The 11,313-nt window shown below is 40.8% G+C and overlaps 1 long non-coding RNA gene across 2 annotated transcripts in view; it reads right to left on the bottom strand.

The window, feature by feature from the left end:
* Nucleotides 1-11,313, bottom strand: part of LOC103143957 (uncharacterized) — a 70,572-nt gene that overhangs the window by 8,663 nt on the left and 50,596 nt on the right. Inside the window, exon 1 of one of the 2 annotated variants that reach the window (XR_001663497.1) lies at nucleotides 6,369-6,475. The exons of the other annotated variant lie outside the window; for it this stretch is intronic. This is a non-coding gene — a long non-coding RNA (uncharacterized LOC103143957). Of the gene's footprint in view, nucleotides 1-6,368; nucleotides 6,476-11,313 lie in introns of those variants that run through there. 2 annotated transcript variants of the gene reach the window in all.

Below are 11,313 nucleotides of genomic sequence, written 5' to 3'. Positions count from 1 at the left end.
TTTTGGTGTTAAATCCTGATACATTAGTGGAGCTGTTGTCAGTCAGCTGCTATGGTAACGGGTCTGTGTGTAGCGTAAAAAAAAAAAAAATATTACTTGTGGTTTTGAGTTATTCTTCAATGGCTTTTCTGTGTTATTCTTCTCTTTGCTGCAGCGCACTGCACTAAATTAATAAAGCTATCTGCAGGTTTCATTTTGTTAATTGTTTTATCATAATAGTGTGGCTGTGGGTGGTAAAATTTAAAGTATAACATGCAACATGTCTATACAGTGTCGGCCACAAAGTGAATATACAGAAAAATAAGTACTGTATGTATGCATGAAGAGTTAATACTGCTACCAGCAGGTGTAAATAATCCCTATGTAGAGAGTATTAATCTTAGGCAGCTGATTAAGTCCATTTCGTCACGTCAAGGCCACCATTCTTTCCCCAAAGACCCCACTTCCCTGCCAAACCGGGGTTTCCGATCTAGGGCAGGGGGAGGGGAGGGGGGCCCTCAATGACAACTTTGATGTGAGCTACAGCTCACACGGCAAAATGAGAGGCAAGAGCACGGAGGGCTGCACAAATGCCCGACCTTCCCGCTGCATCTGCACAGATCCCACTCTAAATGGTCACATTGATGCTCCTGCTTAGCTATCGGCTGCGAGCCCTGATGGAGCCAACACCGGGAGGGGGGTCCGGGGGGTGGGGGGGCGACTAAAGGGGCACAGCAAAGCCTGGAATCCTGCCAAAAGACATTTGCAAATTAATGGAGATAAAGCCAGCTCCCATTGCATTTAACTCTGTTCTTTTTAGTGAGGTCTTCCCAAACTTTTTTGCGTTTTCTTTTGTTTGTCATGATTTGCATTCAACCTTTCCTATTCTTATTTGTTGGCTATATTAATTTTCTATTTTTTTCTCGCTGTCTTTCTGATGTTAATTAATATTCAATTACATTCAGGAATGTTTCACCTAATCACAGAAAATGTTGGCCTTCAGCTTTATTGGCTGTGTTTGGAAAGACACTTGTGAATACATACAAAGTATGGGGTGTTAGAAGGGGTGGGATGTTTGCTTTGTGCCAGGGGCATTGTCTGTCAAAATGATGGTGAAATTAAAAATCCCTTCAAACTATGCTTTCTTTTATTAGGGCACCCTCATAAAAAAAAGGGGAAAAAAACCAAACACTTGAGGATATGCGATTTACCTTCACTGCCAAACTTTTCTCCTGTCAGGTGCAGCACAAGGACGTGGCAATGATCCAAAATATGTTAAGTGTGTCTTTCTTTTTCTTTTTTCTTTCTTTTTTTTTATTTCCCAACAATTTTGCAAAATGAAATTAAAAGAAAAAAAAGAGGTGAAGTTTTGTTCCTCGTTACAAGTGAGTTTAATCTGCCACCTTCTGGTTACACGTTCTCTTTTCATATCCGTCGCCTTTCCTGAGGGGAAGGGGCCACCGCTTCCCTCCAGGAACAGATGGCAGACCAGCCGTACGCTTGAGGTCACCACCGCTAAGACAAGCGCGCGTAGAATCAGGGGAGCAAAAAGGCAGAATGGTCAGTGTCGATTTAAGGAAGAGGGGTAATAGCAGGGAGGACGGTTGGAGGGGNCGGGGCGGACGGGGGTGGGGGGAATCAATAGCAACATAAAACTGATTTAGTGGGTGTCATAAAACATAAGTAAGTGCTGTGAGATGGAGAAAACCAGGGTCTCAATTTAATCTGGACAAGAGCTCCACTGTACAGATGAAGTTATGTCGAGAGAAGAAGAGATAGAAACGGGATGGGGGGAGTAGGGCGGAGGATAAAGGAGAAGCAGAGGGGGAGGAGGAGGAGGAGAGCAGCCCACAAGATAGGGGAGAGAAAGATGCAATAAAATCTAAAAGACAGACACTTAATTGTCATATTAAAGACTCTCTGCAGTGCTTGGCTGAGTGGAAGGTTAGCTCCCATTCATCATCTGGCTAACAGCCACTTGAATGAAATCACAATTAAAATCTGCTCAATATTGTCCCTGAGATGTTTTTGCGAGCATTAATTTTTTTTCCCCCATTGATTCTCCGCCCCCCATAAATCAGAAATGTTGCGGCGCATGTAATGGTTTTTATAGAGAAAGGATTATGGCGTTATGAAGCTAATGTAGCAGAACTGGCTCATTTACACACACAGCCCTCCCAGACCGCTTTTACAGGGGGACAGAGTTATTACGCCCCGCGCGCAGACTAAACAACAAACACAACTCACTGACATTGTTTAAAAGATTCATGTACTGTAGTCGTTTATGATCATAACGCTTATGCCGAGGGATGATGTTTTTTCAGATGCGTGCCAGCAGCCAGAGACAAACGCGCAAAGAGGCACAATTCACCCAAATGAAAACATGCCATAAAACATAACAGCTGCCTTGTGTTCTGCCTTAATGTTTCTTTTAATTTTGGTATTAATATTAGTTCTCACTGACAAAGAAAACAGAACATTTTCTCAGCTTGAATGCAGGTAGTACTCAAAAATGTAAATATTGCCAATCCTCCTTGTTTTCTGCTAAAGTTGGCAGGCGGTGGGTCTCTCTCTTTCCAAGACAACTAACTTTTATTTTGTGGCATTTATTGCTGCACCAAGAAAATTCAGTTGTAAAATGACCAAAGTACGAAACACCTGAAGAGTGGGAAACACTAAATTCCAGCTCCAAGGTACCAAAATGACCAAATATGCCTCCTTGGGAAATGGTTTTATTATAAACAGCTTTCCTTAGATTTTATCTTCCTCTGAAATGTTTTTAAAATATCCTGACAACTCCTGGGTGGCTTTGGGTGTTCTTTCAAAAGCAACAAGTTACACTCATGTTACAGTTAGCCTGACCTGTTAGCGGTTAGCCGTTGCTGATCTCATCATATTTCTGGGTTTGTGACTGATGGCTCACAGCTCAGAACCAATAAAGCTGATAATCGATCTATTCCAGTCACAAGCAAGTTTGTCAATACGCCTTTAGCTAAAAGAAGTGGTGGGACTTGATAAATATAATTAAATAAAATAAAAGTGGTAACACTTTATTTGAAGGGTTGTCCATAAGACTGACATGATACTCATAAAGATGACATGACACATCATGAACAGGAATGACTCTATAAATGTCTATGGCTGTGTCACAGTGTCGTTCAGGAAATAATGAAACTTTTAATGCAAAAGTACACTAAAAGTTGCATTAAAAGTTAATTAAAACTTTCAACTTAGCATTTTTCAGTAAATAGTGAAAGGATAATAAAATAAATATAACATAATAAAAAGATAATGCAAAATTCCATTAAAACTTGGATCAAAAGTCCATTAAAAGTATCAACTTTTAATACAAAGTGTCATTATTTACCAAACACTTCATGACCGTCACAAGCATTCATGAAGACTCCTCCATGTCCATGACAGCCTCCTGATAACCTCATGCACACGCCTTCAAATAAAGTGTTACCGTAAACGGTAATTGCAGATTCTGTGATTAATTAATTGCATTGTAATTAAAATCCACATAACAAAATGGGCAAAATTTTCAGTTCCAAACCTTTTAATGCTGCAACAATACAGATATTAATTGCTTTTAATCCTTTTCTTTAGGTTATTCGACCGTAATATTGGTGCTGGTATAAGCTTTCAGGTGTTTCAGGAACCCCGTATTCATTTCACTTCTCTGATAAAATATTTCTTTTGAAATGTGGCTGCCGATGTTAGCGTTGGGGACATCTTTCTCCAGTTGTCATTAAGCCACTAGTATCTTTATTGTGAACATATAATGTCTATAACTGTGATCAAATGATTTAATTCTAAAGCAAGAAACGGGTGACTAAAATACATATATGACTAGACTAGTCAGCTTGTGTCTTGTGCTCTGGTGAGACTTCTCAGATGGTTGTGGCCCAGAAGCCGAGGCATCCCAGCTCTGACTGTCACACTTCAATCTGAGCATGTGCGAAAGGGGAACCTGGTACCCAAGCATCAAATCATCATCACATAAACTGGCCCTGACAGCAGCTAAAAAGGGTGATGGATCATGTGGGTTTGTTGTGCTGAGGAAGTTTGTCCCTTGATAGGACCCCTAACTCAAACCTAGTCCACCCCCCTCCTCTTTCCATTGCCACCAGACATCCCTAAACAGCACCGACTCTTACACACAAACGCAGAGACACACACACAGGTAATTTTCTCGCATCTGGGTCAGCAGCACAACAAGGCCAAATCATAGCAAGAGCCTCTTGCTCCTGCCAAGCGTTTGCCTTTTCACATAATGGGTAAACTGTTGTACGTACAATAAAAATGGAGATAATGTTTACAAGCAGAAGGACAACCTTCTCCTGGAATTTCAATATGAAGATGAAAAGCTGTAAGTCTGGGTGACAGCTCTCACAGCTGCCGGTGACTACATGTAAAAATGATGAAATGTGCATGAGTGCCGTGGCCGGCGTCATTCCCTCTACATGCTTCTGACGGAGGCTGGTGACATGGTAAGGACACGACAAGCACACGCATGACAGCTTTACTATGCGCATAAAATACCTGCATAGGGAGAGGAACAGAGTTATACTTTTTTATGTTCTCAATTCTTAAGAAAACGGTATCTAAAGCTTGTAGGGGGTGGCAGACAAACGCAATATAATATTTATGAAAAAGGCCTCCATTAAGGTTTAGGTGTTTCTGCAAAGATTTTTTTGTTATTTTGGCTCATTGTCCACACAGATCTGATGTTTTGAGAGGCCATAAATGATTGTTTGCCAGAGTGAACAAATTTCAAAATGTTGCTTTCTTGTGTACGTGCAAGCCGTGTCTTTTTCTTTTTTCTTTAAACAATGACGTAACTCCATCTCTCTTTTTAACCAGCATGCACCTCACTCTCACAAATAAGCACAGTGCTGTTCTGTGTTGTTCAGAACAACACATCTATTTATTTCGAATTCATACAAGATTAGACACAGGTAGTCTACAGTCTTCAAGTGTATGAATCGAGTGTATGAATCAAGAAATCAAGAAATCAAAACTAAAAACTTGTATAAAAGTTGTCTGGTGAAACGTTTTTTTGACCCATTTAGTTGGGTTGGAGAAAAGGAACCTCATAATTCTTCCCAAAACACCATTTTGAATTAAACAAGGACCTGATTCAGCTTCACTGCACCACTTTTACAGGACAAAATTAATATGATGGTTAAAAAATGCTTATGAATCTTTTTAATCTCAGTTGATGGTGTTAATCCCTTAAGTTTAAAGAATATATATGCTTATTTAGCCTAACTAAACCTGGGACAATAAAGGAATTGTTAGCCTATTTGCAGTTTACTTGCTAAATAGCTAGAACAGCTAGTGCTAACTACATGCAACATTCACACAAGCAGCAGTCATATAAAGTCAATGTGGGAAGATAAACTTATATCCAGAGTAGAAATAGTTATTCCTCAATAAAACTTGTTTGATGCTATGAAGTTTTTTTTTTTTTCTTTTCCCAAAACGATTAGCACAACATGAAGCAATTAAATGAAAAATACTGAGCTTCCAGTAAATAGCTGCACAGATATAAGAACTGCTGCCACACAGTAGAGGATGTGTCTGCTTGACTTGACAGTGTATTTTTGTGTTTCTTTGTGATGTTCTGGCAATTTGTCCAGGGTCCGTCCCATTTCTCTTCCATCATCTACTGGAGACCGGCACCAGCAACAGATGTAGAAATGTACCGACTGATGGCTCCCATTTCTCTTAATCAGCCATTTCAGTTTTTTATGGATAATATTAATATTATCAAATGTTGATGAGAAAATTCTACACTGAGCAGAGACTTTTAAACCCTTTAACCTCTTGGTTTTGTTCACAAACCGTACGCCAGAGGAGTTTTAACATTCAAAAACTCAAAGCGTAACAATGAAAGAAAAATTACTTCTTGCCATAGGTAAAATAAAAAAGGGTGACACTGACAGAGGAGGCTATGCAGATATTTGTCTGTGTGTTTTACCCAAGCGTCAAACATTACAAGCAATGCAAAAAAAAAAGTCCCTATTGTAAACAATAGGAACAAATCATTTGATAAAACCTAAGCATTATCTTTATATCACCGTGAATAATGCTTTTTGAGTGACAAATGGCTACTCGAAACAGATTAGGGCCTTACTGTGTCTTTGGGGAGAAACATGATAGGAGCAAAACAAATGCATTCGAAAACAGGTTGTTGTAATTCAATCTTTAGTTTAGATCTGCGCGGCGAAGCCGAGGCCTCCACTGTCAGCCGCCGCCTGCCACAGAGCGCCACGTCTTCCTGATAAATTCTCAAGGCAGTCCGCAAAACGCTCCCATAACCAGTGACACGAGATGATTTCCCGCCTCTGACAAGCCTCGGTATTGAGTATGATAACACTTACTTTGTCTTCATCCTTGGCTGGAGTATAATATCAATTCGTTTGATGATCCAGCAAAGCGAGTCGAGCACTTGCGTATCAATCTTCATACATCGCTGCCTGGTGTCTAACAAAAAGCCCAGAATGGGATCATTCAATCACCCCTCCGCTGCGCTGCGTTCACATTGCTCGGCTCTCTTGCAGCTCAAGTGTCTCCTGCCCTGTCAGCATTTGGTCTATTTCTCATCTGCTTCTTTTTCCTATCCGTTTCTTTCACTTGTTGGGGATAAAGACACAAATTACGGATGATCATATCACTGCGTGTTTGTCATAGCTAAACTTCACGTGTTTTATTGGTCCGCACGGCCTCTTCTCATCTTTTGATTCCCTCCTAATGCGTTTTTTTTTTTCTAAACTTTTTTTTATGCCATAATAAATTTAAAGATGAAATCACCTCTAGGTACATTTTTACCATTTTTTCCAGATATAAAATTATGTATCTTTCTTTCAATTAATGTCAGGATTTTCTTTTTGGACCTCAAGTAAAAGGTCCGCCATTGGCGGATCTAGCATGGATGGTGCCTTGGGAAAACCCCTTCTTCTGTTAATCATTTTTTGTTAAGGTGCTCCTTTTTTAATGCTGCCCTGGGCAACTGCCCAAATGACCCATATAAAAATAAAAATAAAAAAACTGCCCCAAACTTCCCCCTGGTTAGTAGATAGGTTGCATACAGTATTGCTGAGTTATACATAGACAGACGGGAGGCTAAATGTTTGCTGACTAGGTGTTAGCCTTCAACATAATGTATCCGATACCAACTCACTACAAATGACTTCTTTCTACTAACACCATGTGAAAAAATCTGAATCGCATTTTGTTAGATGTTAGCTCTACACTTAGAAGATTCTGTTTCTTTCATCGTGTTACTTTAAGGCAAATAGCAAGTTAAAAAAAGAACCTTAATTAACTGCTACATAGTTAGCACAGGTTCCCGATGACATTTAGTGGACATGAAAGCAGCTGTCGACCCAAAATGCCATCGGTTGATGTTAATATGGAGAAGTAGAAGGAATGTATTGTAGGCAAGATTATTACCAGCAAAGACCAACCTGAAACAATGAACTGATGATTCTTTTCGTGGAATTAAATAGTTTAAGGAAACAAAGTTCATCAACTCTGGTTAATTTGTCAACTCTTTGCATGTTTGTTAAAAATACAGGTATTACCCTTCGTCCAATCGCAAGGAAATGAAAGGAATCTTCTGAAATATCGATATCAAATATCAGTTTTCACATCAGTTTTGATGTGTTGTAGTTCTGAAGAATGAATGCCGAAAACATTTCTATATTTAAGCACCTTGATTCGGGTACATTATTTTATAGTCTGGCATATTCAGGAGAGTGTTTCTACCACCAACTGGACTCTCACTGGGTAGGTGGAGTTAGTGTCTAACATTGTGTCTTATAGTGTGACAACAAATTCGACGCACTGGTATGTCTCTTGCTTGTTTTTTCTGTCTCCCGTTCGATTGACGGTACGGTGTGACACCAGTAGATCCACCCTAACTGAACCAAAACATAAGGACCTACAACTAAATGTGGTCCAGGAATTGTGCGGTATTGTAGGTTGTGTGTGTCACTTTTTAAGTGGAAAAAGATAAAAAACAGTATACTGAGTCACACCGACCCGTGACGCACCACTCAGTGGAAATGAGACATTGTAAATCTAGAAAGTTTCAAAGCTCAAGTGCCCTCACATGGTCAGACAAAGGAATCCTAAAGTAGGTCAAGCCTCCAGTTTCACTTTCAATTTTAAGCATCTAGCATGCCAAGATGAATCGTCGCTAAAGCCAGCATAGCTTAGCAAGAGTTCCAGTAATGCTATTGGGTAATTGCTACAATACTTCAGTTGCAGCCTTAGCGATTCTGTAGCAATGGCGCTAATGGTTGGAATACACTTTGTGAGCACAGTGGCACTCGCTCTGATAAAAATATTCAACATATTGACAATGTATGGCAACCTGACTTCAAAAAAAAGCTTTGTGTCTGCAGTTAAGTGGCGTCACAGCCTTAAGTAACGAAGTGTCAACGCTAATTCAGAATCTTCACCTACACTGTTCTTTGGGGTGGATTTGTGGTACAGAATTTCCTCTCACTAACCATCGGTGGCTACTTCCTGTTTGGCCGCCCATCTCCAACTGCTGTGTCTGTGGTTTGGTGCTCAGTGAAAACAACTATGAGGCGGTGCTCGCCCTTTGAAGAATGGCCCAATCAACAGACACTAAGCAATCAACTTTTTACTTGTCAGTTTTGATGTATCCAATCATAGCTCTGGGTTGTTTTTGCGATGTCTAATGTTCTGTGAAGATGGGCTTTTCATATGCTTTATTGTCGCGCCGTTTTTTGCCCCCATCAAAACAAAAAAATGTGTTCACACTTTTGTGGAATAAAGCCCTCTGAGGGAGAGAAGCGTGGCGGGAGCGGGGTGCAGAAAACAATGAAATTTAACCCGTTTAAAACTGAATCATTTTCCGAGCGTACCTCAGGGCACTTGGGTGTTTATTGGCGGGACCAGGGAAGCAGAGGCCACTGGACTGGTAATTGTTTCCTCTAAATCTGCTGAGCTCTGAGGAACACCAGTTTTTCATCAGACAGAGGATGAGAGGGTAAAAGGACAACACGGGCGGAGAAAAGCCTAAAAAAAAGAGAAAAAAAAAATGCTTTATTCCATGGTGTTGGTTTTTATCACTTCATCTCCCAAGTTAGTAAGATCGGTAGCCTTCCTCGTGACATAATTACAACCACAGCTTTTGTCAGCTGTGAATGGATGGAGCTTGCCTTGGTGCCATACCGCATGTAACATCTTTAAATTGACCAGCTGAAATGGGGGGGAGGAATTAATTTGAGGAGGTCTTTTGAATTTGATTGAAACCCAAAGAGAATAGAGGTGGTTTAAAAAAACAAAACAAACAAAAAAAAAACACACTTTTGAACTAACTTCATTTGACATTTTTATATTGAGTCACAGCTCAGAAACGGGCCTGATATCTCATTCAGCTGTAAAGTGATGGCCTCTCCTCACAGCCGCCGAAAGACATCTGAAAAGCAAAGTACTGCCACACTGCGCTCGGACCAATTTGTCTCCATCACTCTATTCATACAAACAGCGAATGATTTAGCTAAAACTGTGTAGATTCTTGCAGGGATTTTTTTCCCCCCCTTCTCCCACCAACACCCCCTCCTTCACTTTATTTTCATTATGCTCACAACGATGCTGGAGGTTTCGACTCTGTGCGTGCATTTGGCTTTGAAAGTCTCAGATTTAGCGCGGTGGTATTGGCTCATTTTTCATATCCATTGTTGGCTTGTCAGGGTGTCATAGCTGTTCCACGGAGCTGTTAGATCAGTCCAAATGTATAAATCATCCAGGATCTGACACTCTCATTTAATTTGGGGAGGAGGGGGCCCTGCTGCGGCAGCGGGGCCTATTAATGAAAAATCCCTGCCCTGTTTGCTGAATGGGAACATTCAGCCCATTTTATTTTATTCTTCTTTTATTTATTTATTTTTTTATCAACCTGGATATTCTGTATGATTTCCCACAGTAGGCCGTCAGCTGCCAGCTTGGCACTTAGTCATTTATCATCATATGTCATGTTTGTCAATCTACTCGGTTCTTTTACTCAATGAGCGCCGATAAAAATCACTTTGCATATTAAAAGAAAAGGCGGGCAAACTCGGAGGGCGCTAGGTGAGGTAAAACCTCTCATTTCCAGCGTGCGGTGGTGGTTCCAACCCCAGAGCCTGTGTTATTGTTTTCCATCTGTGAAATAAAGTAACAGGTACTTAATGTACCAAAAACAATTTGTACAGCAGTTCTTTTTCCCCACTGAAGGCGTGCATGGCTCGCTGAGGGCTCCCCTTATCTCAGCGAGGCTAATCCATTTTCACACCGCACTCCGGCGCTCTCATTTTACAGCTGAGGAGCTCCCCGGCTCCACGCTGGGCCCGAAATGGGACCCCAGTCACTGCGGCCCCTTGGAGTTTGCGTAGGTAAGTGTGCAGAACAAATGCTGAAAAAGTCTTTAGAAAGTTAAAAGGGACTAGTTTGGCTTTTCCCTCTCCCTCGCCTCTCTCTCTTGCCCACCCGCCTCCCCCCCACCTGATCACCTACATTTCTTAGTGCATTTCACAGTGTGAGCTTCTGTGCTTGGGCGCCGTCACAGGAGAGTGTCTGTAATTGGAAGTGCATAGAGAGAGAGAAAAAAAAAAAACAGAGAGAAAAACGGTGTATGCATATAAAATTCTCGGTTGCTGTGTGCCAAAACACGACTTTGTAAAATTTATGGTTTTCTAAAACTTCCGTCTCTTGGAAAAGTGAAAGAGCAACATATATCCACTCATCCAAACAAATAAAATCCTTTTTATTGAGATGTCCAATAAAGTACCAAAATGACTGCCACAATGCCCCTCCCACACCTGTTTCTGCACAGTGTTGGCCACCGATACTAGTGATAGAAAGTCTTTTGATTTTCAAAGACTAAAATACAGTCAACAGTTGTTGGTCACACGTGTGAAACTCAAGGCCCGGGGGCTAAATCCGATCCACCACTCTTTTTTATTTGGTCCTTTAGCCTCTAGAAATGCACATAAAAAGAAGAAAATGAAAGAGATCTGCGCTTAAATATTATTTAATCAAATCAAGTGGTTATAGAACAAAATGAAAATGAATTTGATGTCCCTATTGTAGATTATACAAAACATAAGTTCACATTTTATTAATACAAGCCATCTACTTTGAATAGTCAGTCAAGGATGTAGCAATTAGCAAAACACCCCCAGCTGAGATGGAGACCCCGCCTCTCGCCCAATGACTGCTGGAGATGCACACCAGCCCCACCAAAAGCAGCTCAACATGAAGAAACACAGGGCAAACAACCATGCACACACACAAACACACACACACACA

The sequence above is a fragment of the Poecilia formosa genome, unplaced genomic scaffold, assembly GCF_000485575.1.
Source record: "Poecilia formosa unplaced genomic scaffold, Poecilia_formosa-5.1.2 Scaffold0, whole genome shotgun sequence".
NCBI classification, from domain to species: Eukaryota; Metazoa; Chordata; class Actinopteri; order Cyprinodontiformes; family Poeciliidae; genus Poecilia; species Poecilia formosa.
The sequence above is the reverse complement of the archived record's forward strand: the minus strand, read 5'-3'. Positions and strand labels throughout refer to the sequence as shown.